Source organism: Dipodomys spectabilis, unplaced genomic scaffold (assembly GCF_019054845.1).
Source record: "Dipodomys spectabilis isolate Male_0828 unplaced genomic scaffold, ASM1905484v1 ptg000513l, whole genome shotgun sequence".
NCBI lineage: Eukaryota > Metazoa > Chordata > Mammalia > Rodentia > Heteromyidae > Dipodomys > Dipodomys spectabilis.
Genome location: NW_024871190.1, coordinates 914616 through 929655, shown reverse-complemented (window position 1 = coordinate 929655; position 15040 = coordinate 914616).

Here is a 15040-nt window from a genome sequence, read left to right as displayed (position 1 = left end):
GACAGGCCTGCCTTTTGTCTTCCAGCACGGTGAACTTCCCCATCCCCCACAGTGCTGCATATTTACCCAGAGCCTGAGTTCAAATCCTAGGCCTGGTAGATAAATGGGCATGAATTCCAAGACAAGGAGCCTCATAATATTTTAAATATTTTTAATGTATCAATATATGTACTTTATTTCTTTTTATTTTGTCAAGCACAGGGCTTGAACTCAGGTCGTGGCAATTCTGCCTCAGCTTTGATCACTCTAGGCTGGGGTGAAGCCCCTGGACCCACAGCTGAACCTGGGTTCCTGGGCCCCAAATGTTGACAGGAAAAAATAAATTACTGTGACACAGAAAAAAAAAAAAAACTGGCAACTTGCAGATGGCTGCCAGTTTTACATTTGTTTGGTTTGCAAGGTGACCATCCTGTGTCTGAATGACATGGCTGAAAAATGTTGATAACCTGGAATTGCTGAAGGCTGGCTGGCTACCCGGAAAGCCATAGGCCAACATGTCAACATAGGTCCTGTGTTAGAAGCCCCTTCCTGTCCCCTACAAATGGAGGGAAATCCTGAGTCTCGTTCCTATTCATAGGAATATTGATGGAAGATTATGAATGGCAAGGTGGATTTGGTTGTTTCTGAATACTACTGTACAATTAGACAGAGTGATTTTATGAGGCCAATGGATTTTAATGAGTATTTTTTGACACATTCAAAGAATACTATTAATTACATGGACGCAATAGTTTCCAAACCGTGGTTGAATTAATTAATATTTCATTAAGGATGAAAACAATAATATTAAATACATGGAGGCATAATAAATACCCAAGAATTGGTAGAAATGTAGTCTATATAACTGAAGAATGTATAGACATCTCTGGCACTCTATAAATATTTATTTATTTGTGTACTGCCATCTTCATGTCAATCTGTTCTTATTTTGTCAATGCCTAGGGCTCGATCTCAGGTGCTGGAAATGCTTGTCAGCTACATATGCCCCAGGCTGGTGTGTTGACACTCACCCATTCATGAATTGGGTCTTGTAGACTGTGAATTCAGTTGCCAGCACTCACAAAAATTGAATCGTGGATTAAGGAGCCCATGGTGACTCATTTTTTTCCTTTTCTGTGAAAGTCCTGGGTGGCAGGTGTGAAGTTTCATATATAGGCAAATCTATATCCTATGTAATAAATGTAATAAATATTTCATGTGTGGTAACAGTCAATAAAATAAATGGTAAATAAATGAATAAAACAAAAATAAAATGAATAACCATACTAAGCTCCACATGGGGTCAACATCTGGAGCTCGATCTCAGGGCTTAGGAAAGGCCTGGCAGATGAATTGGCTAGAGGCTGCTATGCTGACAGTCACTCATTCATGAATTGAACCTTCTAGGCCCTGAGTTTAGATCCCAGCACTACCAAAAATGTAATTGTGGAGTGAGAAGCCAAGCGTGACACATGTTTTCTTTTTCTTTGAAAGTACTCCGTTATATGTAGGATGTATAATTCAGATGCAAATTTATAAGCTATGTAATAGGATGTCATAAATGAAAAAAATGTCATAAGTGGAAGAATTGTCACTACAATAAATGAAAAAATGATTGAATTAGTAGTGAATCATTCTAGGATAAAATAGACACAATAATTACAGGATATGCATTAAGTTTAATATTTTATTAAGCATTAACAGAATAAAAATTGCACGGAAACATAAATATCTAAATATTAGTAATAACAGCTGATGCGCAATTTAATAATATATAGACATCTGTCTCATTCTATAAAATATGTGATTATATGTATGGATGTATGTATATATGTGATAAACAATAATAGGATATTGAGTAATATTAATTAATGTTTTATTAATTGTTTACTGGGACACATCATTAAATGGAGACATAATTTAATACCTAATAATTGGTAGCAATTAACTATATAAATTAATAATATACAGACATCTTTTTGTGTATATAATATTTATATACAGCAATATCTATCTATGCCTCATTCACTCCTGGGGCCTGGTGGTTGAGTGATCGCCTAGTAAGCACGAAGCACTGGGTTCGATTCCTCAGTGTGACATAAACAGAAAACTCAGAAGTTCTGCTGCCACGCCTACTCCAGTGGAGTCTGCTTAGCATGGAACACCTGCTATCAGATCTGAGAATTGGGCCTCACAGAAGCCTACCTCTGAGAATGGGACTTCATAGAAGTCTACCTCAGATAATGGAGCTTCAAAAGGCCTACCTCCTGGAAAGGCTGGCAAGCCCCTGGAAAGATATGTTCTGTTCCTGTTTTTCTTTTCTTCGCTGTAAAGGAGTGCCTATTAATCTTTTACTGTTCCTGCTGCTTGTTCTACTTTCTCATATTCAATGTTCCCTTATTCAGGGCTCTTTCTTGGAAGTGATGACGACCCCACCATCCGATGAGTGTCCTGAGAATATGACTAACTCACCAGAGTTAAGCGCTACACTGAAAGCCCCTCTTATGGAGGCTATTAGAAAGTCATAATTAAATATAAAAGTATTGGAGGTTTCATGACATCACTTCAGCAGAAGGAATTGTTTGTAAGAGATTTACAAGAAGCTGTAGGCACGGCTAGAGCAGAAACTGTATATGGCTATTGGAGACTTCCCTTTAATCCTGAAGCATATACAATAGACCCATATAGATATCTTGTAGATAAGAATGATGTAGAGGGATATTTAGACCAAAAGCTAAATAAGATTCCTAAAAGGTTGGTAGATGGAAGGTGGCAATGGCTTATCAGAGGAAAATGGTAGGATCCTCCATTATCTAGAGGACCCTAAAGACTTCCCCCAGATCCATCGCCTTTTACAGGTGTGTATGATAAGGATGGCAACCGTTGGGTAACTACTTAAGAAAAAAAACTTCCTATTACTCTCTTCCATTTACTGAGAGACTTGCTAGATCTAGGCCTCCTTGGTGCTTACTATCAAAGAAGAAACAAAACAGATCTTATGAGACAGTTAAGGCCTCTATGGAGAAGAGTAAACGATTATGTGAAAGGGTTACTGAGAAGACACTATGAGCTGAATTTGATATATGGCCAGATTTAACTAAGTATACTGAATATCATGAGTTTTGGCCACAAATTGGGGACCCTCTAAAAGAATGGCAAAGAAGCACAATTGCTTAGAAAAGATTTGAAATGCATAAAGTACAAAACTCAACAAAAGTAACAATAAAGTACTAGAGTTCATGCCTTTCTGTCCAGCACCTTGCCCATATGCTCTGGTTCATGGTTAATAGGTGATAAACATCTCGAAACCAATTGCATTTCTTAAAAATAGAGGAAAAGTCTATCATCATAGCTTGTCATACAAAAAACAAGATCAGGTGACCACCCAAGAACAAAGCCTTGCAGCAAGATTGTGTAACCTTTTGCCCTTTCTCATGGAGACCTTTATCTATAAAAGCTTGTTATCCTCTGCAATAAATCGCACTCAGCATTCACTCCTCTTGTGTGTGAGTTGTCTGTTTGCCATCTCCCCACCTGTTCCAGTTATCTCCACTAGGTGTCCTCCGTCGTCCCGAAAGAGCCAGTCCAGGGCATTCTGCTATCTTTCAATCAATTGAGTGCTAGCCTGGAGCACAAATGCTTAGGGACAGTGTCAAAGCCCTTACTCAAGCCCCAGGACTGATGCCACAAAAAGGTAGAATGTTCAACTGCAACTAGAGAAAGACAGGACCTCATCACAGAGAAAGCTAGTAGTCTGATGCTGACAGCTGCCACCTAACCTGACTTGGCCAGATGTAAACTGCTGCAACCCAGCTCCATGGCTTACCCCTGTCATCCTGGTTTACCCTGGCTTACCACCAACATCCCGGCTGCTCGGTAGCTTTAAAACTTGGCAAGAAGTCTGCTAGACTCTTTGAAATATGGCTTGAAGTGGTAGAGTTCTAACCTTGAGCAAATGGTATTAGAACAGTACCTCATGCTTTGAGTTCAAGCCCCATGGCTAACCCCCCAACAACAAAAACAACACCCCACTAAACCATTAGAAGTGAACTTGTGTGGTTTGTGAAATGTTCCTCAAAGAATGGTGATACTGATGAGAGCACCCTAATTCTAATGGCAGCTTGTTGAATAGAGCTATGTGCTGATTCCTTCATAAGGTGCTCTGTGCTGAGTCCTGAACATGGTGCTATGTGCTGAGTCCTTCACAAAGTGCAGTGTGCTGAATCCTGCATTGGTTGCTGGGTGCTGAGTCTTTCACAGGATGCTGTGTGCTGAGTCATGCAAAGAGTGCCATGTGCTGTATTCTTCACAGGGTGCATTCTTTCATCAGGTCCTTGTAAGAGCTCTACAATTGAGATGATTATGCAGACAATAATATTGAGGCTCATATATGTCCCCATGTCAGAGAAAAAATTATGTATTACTGAAAAGTAATGAGTTGTCTCTTCAATTTTTTGTTTTGTTTTTTTCTCAGTCATGAACCTTGAACTAGGGGCGTGAGTGCTGCCCCTTACCACTTGGGCTAGCACTCCACCACGTGGAGCCAAGGACCCCCTTTTAGCAGAGTGCCACTTAGGGGTCGATAGCTGAGGTTATCATCCTGCCTTCTCAGGAAGCTGAGATCTGAGGATCTGGGTTCCAAACTATCTCAGAAACAAAAGGTCCCATGAGACTATCATCTCCAATTCACCACTAAGTAACCTGAAGTTGAAGCTGGGTGCTTGTCGCTCATGCATGTCATACTAGCTACTCAGGAGGATGAGATCTGTGGATCATTGTTCAAAGCTAGCTTGAGCAGGAAAGTCCTTGAGACACTAAGCTCTGATGGACCACCAGAAAAACTGAAATGGCGCTTTGGCTCAAATGGTAGAGCACAAGACTTGAGCTGAAGAGTTCAGGGACAGCACCCAGGCACAGACTTCAACTCCTACAACAACAACAAAAAGACAGAAACAAACAAACAAACCTGAAGTAGAGGGCTGGGAATATGCCTTTGGAGTAGAGTTCTTTGCATATATAAAACCCTGGGTTTGATTTCTCAGGACCACATCACTAAAAAAAAAGCCTGAAGTGGCTCTGGCTCACGTGGAAGAGGGATGGAAGAGGGCTATCCTTGTACAAGAGAAACTAGTTACAGTGCTCAGGTACAGAGCTCAGGTTCTGAATTCAACTTCCAGGAATGGAGTTTGAGTTAGAGCACATGTGCAAGCACACACACACACACACACACACACACACACACACACAGACTAGAAGTGATGATGTTACACAAAATGGTAAAGCAGTGGGTTTCTTCACTGAGCTCATGGTCAGCACCCCAGCCCTGGGTTCAACCCCCAAACCTAGCCACACAGGGACCAACTAGGAGAGGTCAAAAGTTTCAAAACCTGATGAGATTCACCAGCCCTAGATGACAGGAAGCTTTGTGATATCAGATATGTGCTTAGATTTTCCAAGCTTCTGGAAACCTAAGAGAGGCATCATAGGCCCATCATCGCTCTCAATGAATCATTTCATGAGGTTCAGTGCCCTGGTTGTCTGCCAGAATGTATCCTGAATTATATTGAGCACTGTATCTGAATACTGGAATATAGTCTCCAAAGGCAGGATAAGTGCACAGGACTTGGCCTGCCACGGGAGGTGGCACAAATGAAGACTTCCTGTCAAACCAGAGCATTGGGGAGAGAGATAGTTTGGGGTACAAAGAGACCTTTTTCTCCTGACTTTGGAGCGTGCCCAAAATCATTCTCACTATCTGACCTGGATAAAGTTGTTTGTTACACAGCTGTACAGGAGTGAGTCTTTTGTCTGCCTGTCCAGACAATGAGAGAGACTTCTTTCAGCAGGTCTGGGATGAAGAGAAATCCTCAGGCTACACTGAGAACAGTGAAGTGAGCCTTGGAACATGCACTTTCATGAAAGCAGTCTCTGTTATGAAATCATTTTCTTGAATACAAATTTCTTAGCTTGGTGATGTTCATCATAGCTACTCTGGAACTTCACCTATAGGAATACATCCATACATACCCAAAGACATGGAAGACAGGCTCTTTTTGAGGTGGCATGTCCGAGGTTTAACTATGAGCCGAGGCATTGTCCCTGAGCTCCTTTGGCTCAAGGGTAGTGCATTAACCTTGAATTACAGCCCCACTTCTGGGTTTTTCTGTGATATCTTAGAAATAACAGTGTCATGGACTTTCCTGTGCTGGCTGGATTCAAACTCAGATTCTCTACATCTCAGCTGCTGAAGAGCTGGTGTTAAAGTGAGAAGCCGCTGGCACGTTCTTTCTTTTCTTCTTCATTTTTTAATCTGGACAATCTGACTTCTTAACAGGGTCATTAAAATGGCTTGAATTTATAAGTTAACTACCCAATATTCTTTATAGCTTCTTTCACTGAGAAGCATTTTCTCTCCTCATCTTCTCCTCTGGTCACAGGTTTGAAGCCAAAAGTGAGAAGTGAGTGTCACAGGATTTGGCAGCAAATGTCCACAGGACATGTCAGCCCTGTCACTTAGCATTGAGCTGCAGTGAATTTACTGTCTCAGAATAGAGGACCGAAAGCTGGAGCAATCCTCATTGCTCCTTTTGCCTATAAAATGATCTAATAATTGTGAGTGTTGTGTGTCTCTAACCTTAAGAATCTAGAACACACTAGAAGCATCTTCATGTATCTCTTTTTCTCGAGTTCCTCTTAAAATTTGGATTAAGGGCTTGTGTGGAGGGGCTACTCGGTGAATCCCTAAGGAAAGCCCCTTGAGGCCTCTTGGGAGATCGCCGTTCAAAGTCAGCCTGAGCAGGAAGTCTGTGAGACTCTTAACTCCAATAAACCACCAGAAAACCAGAAGTGGAGCAGTGGCCCAGAGGGTAGAGCTCCAGCTTTGAGAGAAAAAGCCAAGCAGGAGACAGAGGCTAGACCAGGCAGGAAAACCTGGGAGGCGCTTATGTCCAATTAATGACCAGATGTGTGGAAGTGTATCTGTGGTGGTGGTAAAGCCTCAGCCTTGTGAAAAACAGCTGAGGAATGCGTCGGGTCCTGAGTTCAAGCCCTGGGATGGCCACAAAAAATTTTCAAAAAGAGAAGGCCAAGTTTATGTATCAGTGCCCGACGCAGTTATGTGTGTATTTTACCTCTGTGAGTGCAAAAAGACCATATGCAATTCTTCTCCTTTTATTTACTGGATTATTTTTCAGATATGCTCCTTGCACATACCGCATCATTGTCTTCATTTCAGGCCCATAGCTTTTCTCTTCCAGGGTTCCAAGCCTGTGTCCTTATATGATGCACACTGAAGCGCTCAGCAGCCTTTATTTACATTTTATTATGGGACCAATGCAAGAATACTCACAAATCAGACAGGGGAAGAGAAGATCAGGTTTCATAGAAGTAACCAGTATTCAGAACATTAAACTTGGGGACATAAAATGGGAGCATACTTATGTAAAAACTACCATTAAGGAAAAGATGAGGACGCTGGGAATGTGGATTACTGAGAGAGTGCTTGCCTAGCATGCAAGAAGCCATGGGTACGATTCCTTGGGAGCACATACACAGAAAAACCCAGAATCGGTGCTGTGGCTCAAGTACTAGAGTGCTATAGACAGTGTCCTGGCCTTTATTTCAACCCAAGAACTGGCAAAGAGATATCTAGATAGGTAGTAGTTAGCTAGATATAGGCACATACATACATACACAAATACATAGATCCATAGATAGATTCAATAGATAGATAGAAAAATGATAGATGAATCTGGTTTTGGATGTCAGGAGGAAAGAAGGGAACAATTCCCAGTCATGAGGCCTTCTGCAGTGTGCCAGGACACCAGCATTGCCTTCACACAACCACAGGGCAGGAAGACTGTCTCTTTTCCACTTCTCAGGCAGCCAAAGGCCCCAGAGTCAAACAGGCAGACCTAGGTTCTAACTCAGGGATTGGAGATTTGCATTAATGAAGTGGAGAATGAAGGAAGGAGAAAGGACTGGCAGAGATAGAAGAAGGGCCTTCAAATCTGACAGATGGAGAGTGAAAAACCCACTCCTTAAGGCCAGAGGGTAGCGTTTTTCTACTCTGTTCCTCCCCTCTCACCCACTAAACTCGCTCTCTATTGGTAACCTAAAGGTAGGCTGAGGCTCCCTTCACCTGAGGGAGGAAGGTTAATTAGTCATTGTTTGAAGAGGCAGAGAAAAGCCTTACCCTAGTTTAACTCTAACAATTGTTTCAGGTTTCCCCCCATTGGTGGCTGTTCCTGGAATGAATGAAGTGATTTTGCAACTCCCTTCCCTGATGAGTGTGTACATTCTGCCTCCTAATCCTGTAGGCCTACTCTCTGCATCTAGCTTGGCTTTGAAACTGTTTTCTGCCTTCAATTACAGTGTTACACTGCAGTTCTTCCTGCTAACATGGCGAGGGTTTGGGTCCTGAGAACTTCACTTAAACCCAGGATAGGTCAATAATGTTTATTTCCTGCTTCTATAGCTCAAGAACTCTAAGAACATTTAGAGTACAAGTACTTCTCATCACCAAAGGAAACAAAGGAAGCTCTTGAACATCTGACCTTTCATAAGTGGAAATCTGAGTGTCATAGACATTTCTGCCATCGCTGGTTTCACCCTGTGATCCTGACACCTCAGTCTCCTGAGCTAGGGTGACGGGTCTGAACTACTGGTGTTCGGCTTGGTTCAGAATTGCAATGACATTGACAATACAAGTCAACTGCTTATCACAAAGGGTTTGAGGAATATATTAAAACTTTCAACATTGGACCTTTCAGAAACCAGTAGGACACAAGGTTACAATGCTAGAGTCTGAGAGGCTGGGCATATGGATCTGCTACACTTCAGCCTGCAGCTCTAGTTCTATTCTGGTGTCCATCAGTGTTCATTTTCCAAAGAATGTTCTCATAATTAGCAAATAGGAAAATTTCTTTGATTAAGCCTCACTTTTTTCCAATTGTGTGTCTCAAACTCAAGCGTGGCACTGTCCCTGAACCCATCAGCTCAAGGCGAACACTATACCACTTGAGCCACAGCGCCACATGGGTTTTTTGGTGGTTCACTGTATATGAGTCTAATAGGCTTTCCTTGGCTAGGCTGTCTTTGAACAGTGGTCTTCAGCTCTCAGCCTCCTGAGAAGCTAGCGTTCCAGGTGTGAGCACTGGCATATGGCCTATTGTTTTTGACAGTCCTGGGACTTGATCTTAGGGCCTTGGAACTGTCTCTGAGCTTCTTATTCTCAAGGCTAGGCACTTGCCCCACACCACAGCTTCTGCTTTTTCTGAGTATGTGTCACTGAGTTTTAAAACCCTGGTATTCGTGCATGCTGAGCGAGCTCTTTACCACTTAGCCGCAATTCTAACACCACCCTTACAATTGTATCCCTCACTTTTGTATCCTCAAGAAAAGGCATCTGACTATAAATCATCTAAAGAAATCCCAAGGGGGGCGGCAGAAACTTCAGCCACCATACCTGAACCACAGAGAGTCCGGGACGAAGGAGCCAGACGCAGCAGGTGACCGGATTCTACTCAACACCAGCGAGAACCGACAAGAAGAAGACATCTTCATCCTGCAGTTCGCAGACCAGAGACCACCCAGGAACCAAGACTTGGCATGAGTAGAAGCCTAACGTCCTCACTCCTTCTCAGGGAGCAGAGGAGGGAAGGCCACCCCTCCACCCCCCCAGTAGCGGAGATCTCCATCTTGGATACCGACAAAGCTCAGCAGAGCTACTAGCTCCAACTCAGGCCTTGGAATAAATCTAGAGTCATCTAGCAGGTCACAAGATCTTAACTTGGCCTGCCAGACTCAGCTCCACCCAGGGAATAGTCACCCAGCTCAGGCGCCAGCCCCGGGGTAATCAGAGCCAGAGGCTGCCCCTCCCTTTAGCAGCCTCGGCAATCAATTGAAATTCAGTAAACAGAAGCCCTGCGAGTGGCTCCAGGCTGGGATCCATGAGTTTCTCACAAACCAGCCCCCAGGAAAAGCTACAGTTTGCTGAAAGGCCTCAACTCTACCCAGAACCTAGCCTCATTGCAGCATCTCCAAACTCCAGAAAAAAGCCATCTCCCTCTTTTGTGATACTCAAAGCAGATCTCCCTCCCATTAAACTAACCTGGGAGGAGGATCGCAGAGCATTTTTCTGCCTGTTCAAAGAAACTGACTTAAGTAACCAACCAAGCAACAGGAACACAAGCAGACCAGAGACTCCAACAAGAGGCTGGTTATGGACACAAGGGAAACACAGGATTTTTCCCACCCCTCCCAAAAAAAATCAAAGAACTTTTTTTTTTTACCTTTTATAATTTTTTTTTTCTAAGTAATTTTTTTAATCTTTAATTTTTACCTTTTTATAAAAACATTGTTTTCTAGTAATTTTTTTTTCCTCTTAAAATTTTAATTAGGGGTATAAGTGTGTGTGCGTTTTCCTTTCTTTTTTTTGTTTTTGTTTTTGTTTTGTTTTGTTTTTTGTTTAGGTCTACTCAACTTCTCATTTTTTTTCTTACTTTCTTATCCTTTTCACCTTTTCTTCTCTTTCGTTCTTCTTTATGTGACTTAATTGCTGCTCTGTACATACTCCGATAAACCCATAGTTGATTATTAGACCTTATCCCCCATTGTGTACACATTTAATCCACAAATTTATTACTCAATTCAAAACCTCTTAGACTTAAATTCCTTAATAGCAGTATTACCTCTTTATACCTTTAAAATATTTTAAGTAGTTTTATTTTTAAATTTTTCACATCTCCTTTATATCCCTGCCCTTTTCTCATTATATTCATGTTCTTCTCTGAAGAGTTTGTTTTTGATTCTGTAAAATATATCTAATTTTTACCTTTCTATTTTTTCTGGTCTCTTTTTGTTCCCTTTCTCTTCTTTTCTTTCTCCCTCTCTACTTTCATCCTATCCAGCCTATTTCTTGCTTTGAGATTAGGACTTAGTTAACTCTCCCTGTGCCTTCCCACATCACTCTACGCCTATTTTTTACACACATTTCTTCCTAAACCTAATAATTTCTAGTTTACCAAATTCTTCTTTGCGGTTCGTAGCCCATTAATATAGAGTTGTTTGATGCTGAATAGATGTATCTGTTGAACTAGAATGTACCTGCAGACTATTGACTGTGCAAACACAGACTTTGGTTAATGCTTGTCTAAAGATAGTGTTCTAGCACAAAACTGGTGATAATTTCATCCCAAATGGGCAGAGTAAGTCAGAGAAACACAAGAAAAATGGCAAGTCCGGGTACTTCAACTCCCAGTCATGATAATCAGAGGACACAAGAGCTAATGAATAATCCAGAGGAGATTTCCCAAATAGCTCTACAAACACTGCTGGCAAACATGATAAATGAAAAGAGTGAAAACATACAAAGGACTCTGTCTGAGCATGATAGGGAGAGAGAGGAGGAAATCCAATAGTCTATACAGGAATATCATAAGCGTGAGGAAGCTACTCAAAAACTGATACAGGATTTGCATGAGCAGCTTGAGAATACTCAAGGAGAAAGGCAGGAATGTTGTGACCAGGCTGAGAACACTCAAAGAGAACTACAAGAATGGCATGAAGGGGAGGAGGCTAATCAAAGAGTAATACACGAATTGAGAGAGCAGGATCAGAATACACAAAGATCACTAAAGATATTGATGGGATCCATTAACAAAGAGCTGAAGAAAGTTAGGGAGACCACAAAGGGAATGCTGAATGGAAGCCAACAGAAGGAATGGGAGTCCAAGGAAACCATAACCAATCTGAGAATAAACACTGAACACCAAATTAAGGAAGTAAAGAAGTTCATACAAGATCTAATACAAAGCTTCAACAAAGAATTTGAAGCCATCAAACCTGACCAACTAGAAGGAAAAGAAATAAAAAAACAAAGTAGAATGTCTCAACAGCAGGTTAAACCATGCAGAAGATCGAAACTCGGAGACTGAAGATAGCCTAGATATTATAGAGAAAGAACATACAACCATCCAAGAGAAATCCAAGAAATATGAGAGATCTATCCAAAACTTGGAAGACACCATCAGAAGGCCTAATCTAAGGATAATGGGTGTAGAGGAGCACCCAGAAACAGAAGTTAATGGTCTAGAGAATTTGTTTAACAGGATCCTAGCAGAGAACTACTCAAACATGCAAAAAGATAGGCCTATTCAAATACAAGAAGCTTTTAGAACTCCAAATAGACCAGACCAGAATAGGACATCCCACCATCACATTATAAACCACACAGGATCAATTCACACCAAGGAAAAGATCCTTAAAACTGTCAAGGAGAAAAGATTAATCACCTATAAATGGAAACCAATTAGAATCACCTCAGAGAAAATCACTGCAGAGACAGTCACTGCAGAGACAATCAAAGCAAGAAGAGCCTGGAATGATGTATGCCATGCCCTAAAAACAAACAACTATCAACCAAGAATACTGTACCCAGATAAACTCTCCTTCATAACTGAAGGCCAAATAAAAACCTTCCATAGCAAAGAAAAAGTGAAACAATACATCTCCATCATACCAGCCCTACAAAAGATTCTTAAAGATGTCCTACACATAGAAAACCAACAAGACCACAATGAAGGAGAAGAAACTGCACCCAAGCTGAGAATCCAAGAACCATAGGAAGAACCCACTTTTCGCAGCCCCAAAGAAGGTGATAACATGTCATGAACTACCAAATACCTCTCAGTCCTATCTCTTAACATTAACTGACTTAACTCTCCAATTAAGTGACATAGACTGTCTAGTTGGATTAAAAAACAAGATCCTTCTATCTGCTGCCTTCAGGAGTCACATCTTGCCAGTAAAAACACATTTTCAATGTTAGAAGCAAACGGCCCCCATAAACAGGCAGGAGTTGCAATCCTAATATCAGATAAAATAGACTTCAAATTAAAATTCGTGAGAAGAGATAAAGAAGGTCGCTACATACTAAATAAGGGATCTCTCCTTCAGGAGGATATTACAATTCGAAATATCTATTCACCAAACAACGGAGCACCCAAATTTATCCAAGAAACAATACTTTCCTTCAAATCCCACATAGATCCAAAGACAATAATTGTTGGGGATTTTAACACACAACTCTACCCACTGGATAGATCAACTCGGCAAAAACTCAACAGAGAAATCGCAGTTCTAAACAACTGCATAGATCAACTAGATTTAACAGACATCTACCGAATATTTCACCCAGCAGCATGAGAATACAGGTTTTCCTCAGCAGCACATGGAACATTTTCTAAAATAGACCACATTTTAGGCCACAAACCAAACTTTTCCAAATTCAGAAACATTGAATTAATACATTGCATTCTCTCAGACCACAAGGGAATAAAATTAGAACGCAACACCAAAAGCCACCAAAGAAAGTCAAGTAACACATGGAGGCTGAACAACACACTGCTGAATCATGAGTGGGTCAAGGAAGAGATTAGAAAGGAAATTCAAATGTTCATGCTATTCAACAAAAATGGGCTCCCAAATTACCAGCTCCTCTGGGACACAGGAAAGGCAGTACTCAGAAGCAAGTTTATAGCTCACAGTTCCTATATCAACAAATTGGAGAGATTTGAACCAACAATTTAATGACACATCTACACCTCCTTGAAAAAGAGAAGCAAGATAAACCCCAATCCAGTAGACGGAAAGAAATAATCAAAATTAAATCAGAATTAAATAAATTAGAATCCAAAAAAACTATAGAAAGAATCAACAAAACAAAGAGTTGGTTCTTGGAAAAAATTAACAAAATTGATAAACCCTTAACAAAACTTATCAGACAAAGAAGAGAACACACCCAAATAAATAAACTCAGAGATGAGAATGGAAACATTACCACGGAAACAACCAATATTCAGAACATTATAAGCGAATACTTCTCAAAACTTTATGCTAATAAGTTTGAGAACTTGGCAGAAATGGACCTTTTCTTAGCAAATATTGACATGCCAAAACTAAACCAAGATGAGTTAAACCAGCTTAACAGGCCCATTTCAAGCATTGAAACAGCTATAAGAGACCTACCAGCTAAGAAAAGTCCAGGACCAGATGGTTTTACAGCAGAATTCTACAAGGCCTTCAAAGCAGAGCTCAAAACAATACTCCTCCAACTCTTCAATGAAATTGAAAGAGAAAGTTCCCTACCTAACACATTCTATGAAGCCATCATAACCCTCATCCCAAAACCAGGCAGGGACTCATCAAAGAAAGAGAACTATAGACCCATTTCTTTGATGAACATTGATGCAAAACTTCTCAACAAAATTTTGGCGAATCGACTTCAACAATTCATCCAAAAAATCATACACCACGATCAAACAGGATTCATTTCAGCGATGCAAAGTTGGTTCAATATGCACAAATCAATCAATATTATTCATCACATCAACAGGAGCAAGGATAAGAACCACATGGTTGGGGCTGGGAAGGTGGCTCAGTGGTAGAGAGCTTGCCTTGCATGCCTGAGGCCCTGGGTTCGATTCCCAGCAGCACATAAGCAAAAAGAAAAAAGCCGGAAATGGTGCTGTGGTTCAAGTGGTGGAGGACTAGCCTTGAGCTGAAGAGCTGAGGGACAGCGCCCAGGCCCAGAGTTCAGGCCCCACGACCGGACCCAAAAAAAAAAAAAAAAAAGATCCACATGGTTATCTCAATAGATGCAGAAAAAGCATTTAACAAGATCCAACACCCCTTTATGATGAAGATTTTGGAAAAATTAGGAATCCATGAAACATTCCTCAATACAATAAAGGCTGTATATGACAAACCTACAGCCAGCATTATACTTAATGGTGAAAACCTAAAGCCATTTCCTCTTAACTCAGGAACAAGACAAGGATGTCCACTCTCTCCACTTCTCTTCAACTTAGTATTAGAATGCCTAGCTACAGCAATAAGACAAGATGCAGACGTCAAGGGGATCCAAATAGGGAAAGAAGCAATAAAACTCTCCCTCTTTGCAGATGACATGATCTTTTATTTAAAGAATCCCATAGACTCCACTCCCAAATTACTCAAGCTGATTCAAAACTTTGGCAAAGTAGCAGGGTATAAAATTAAC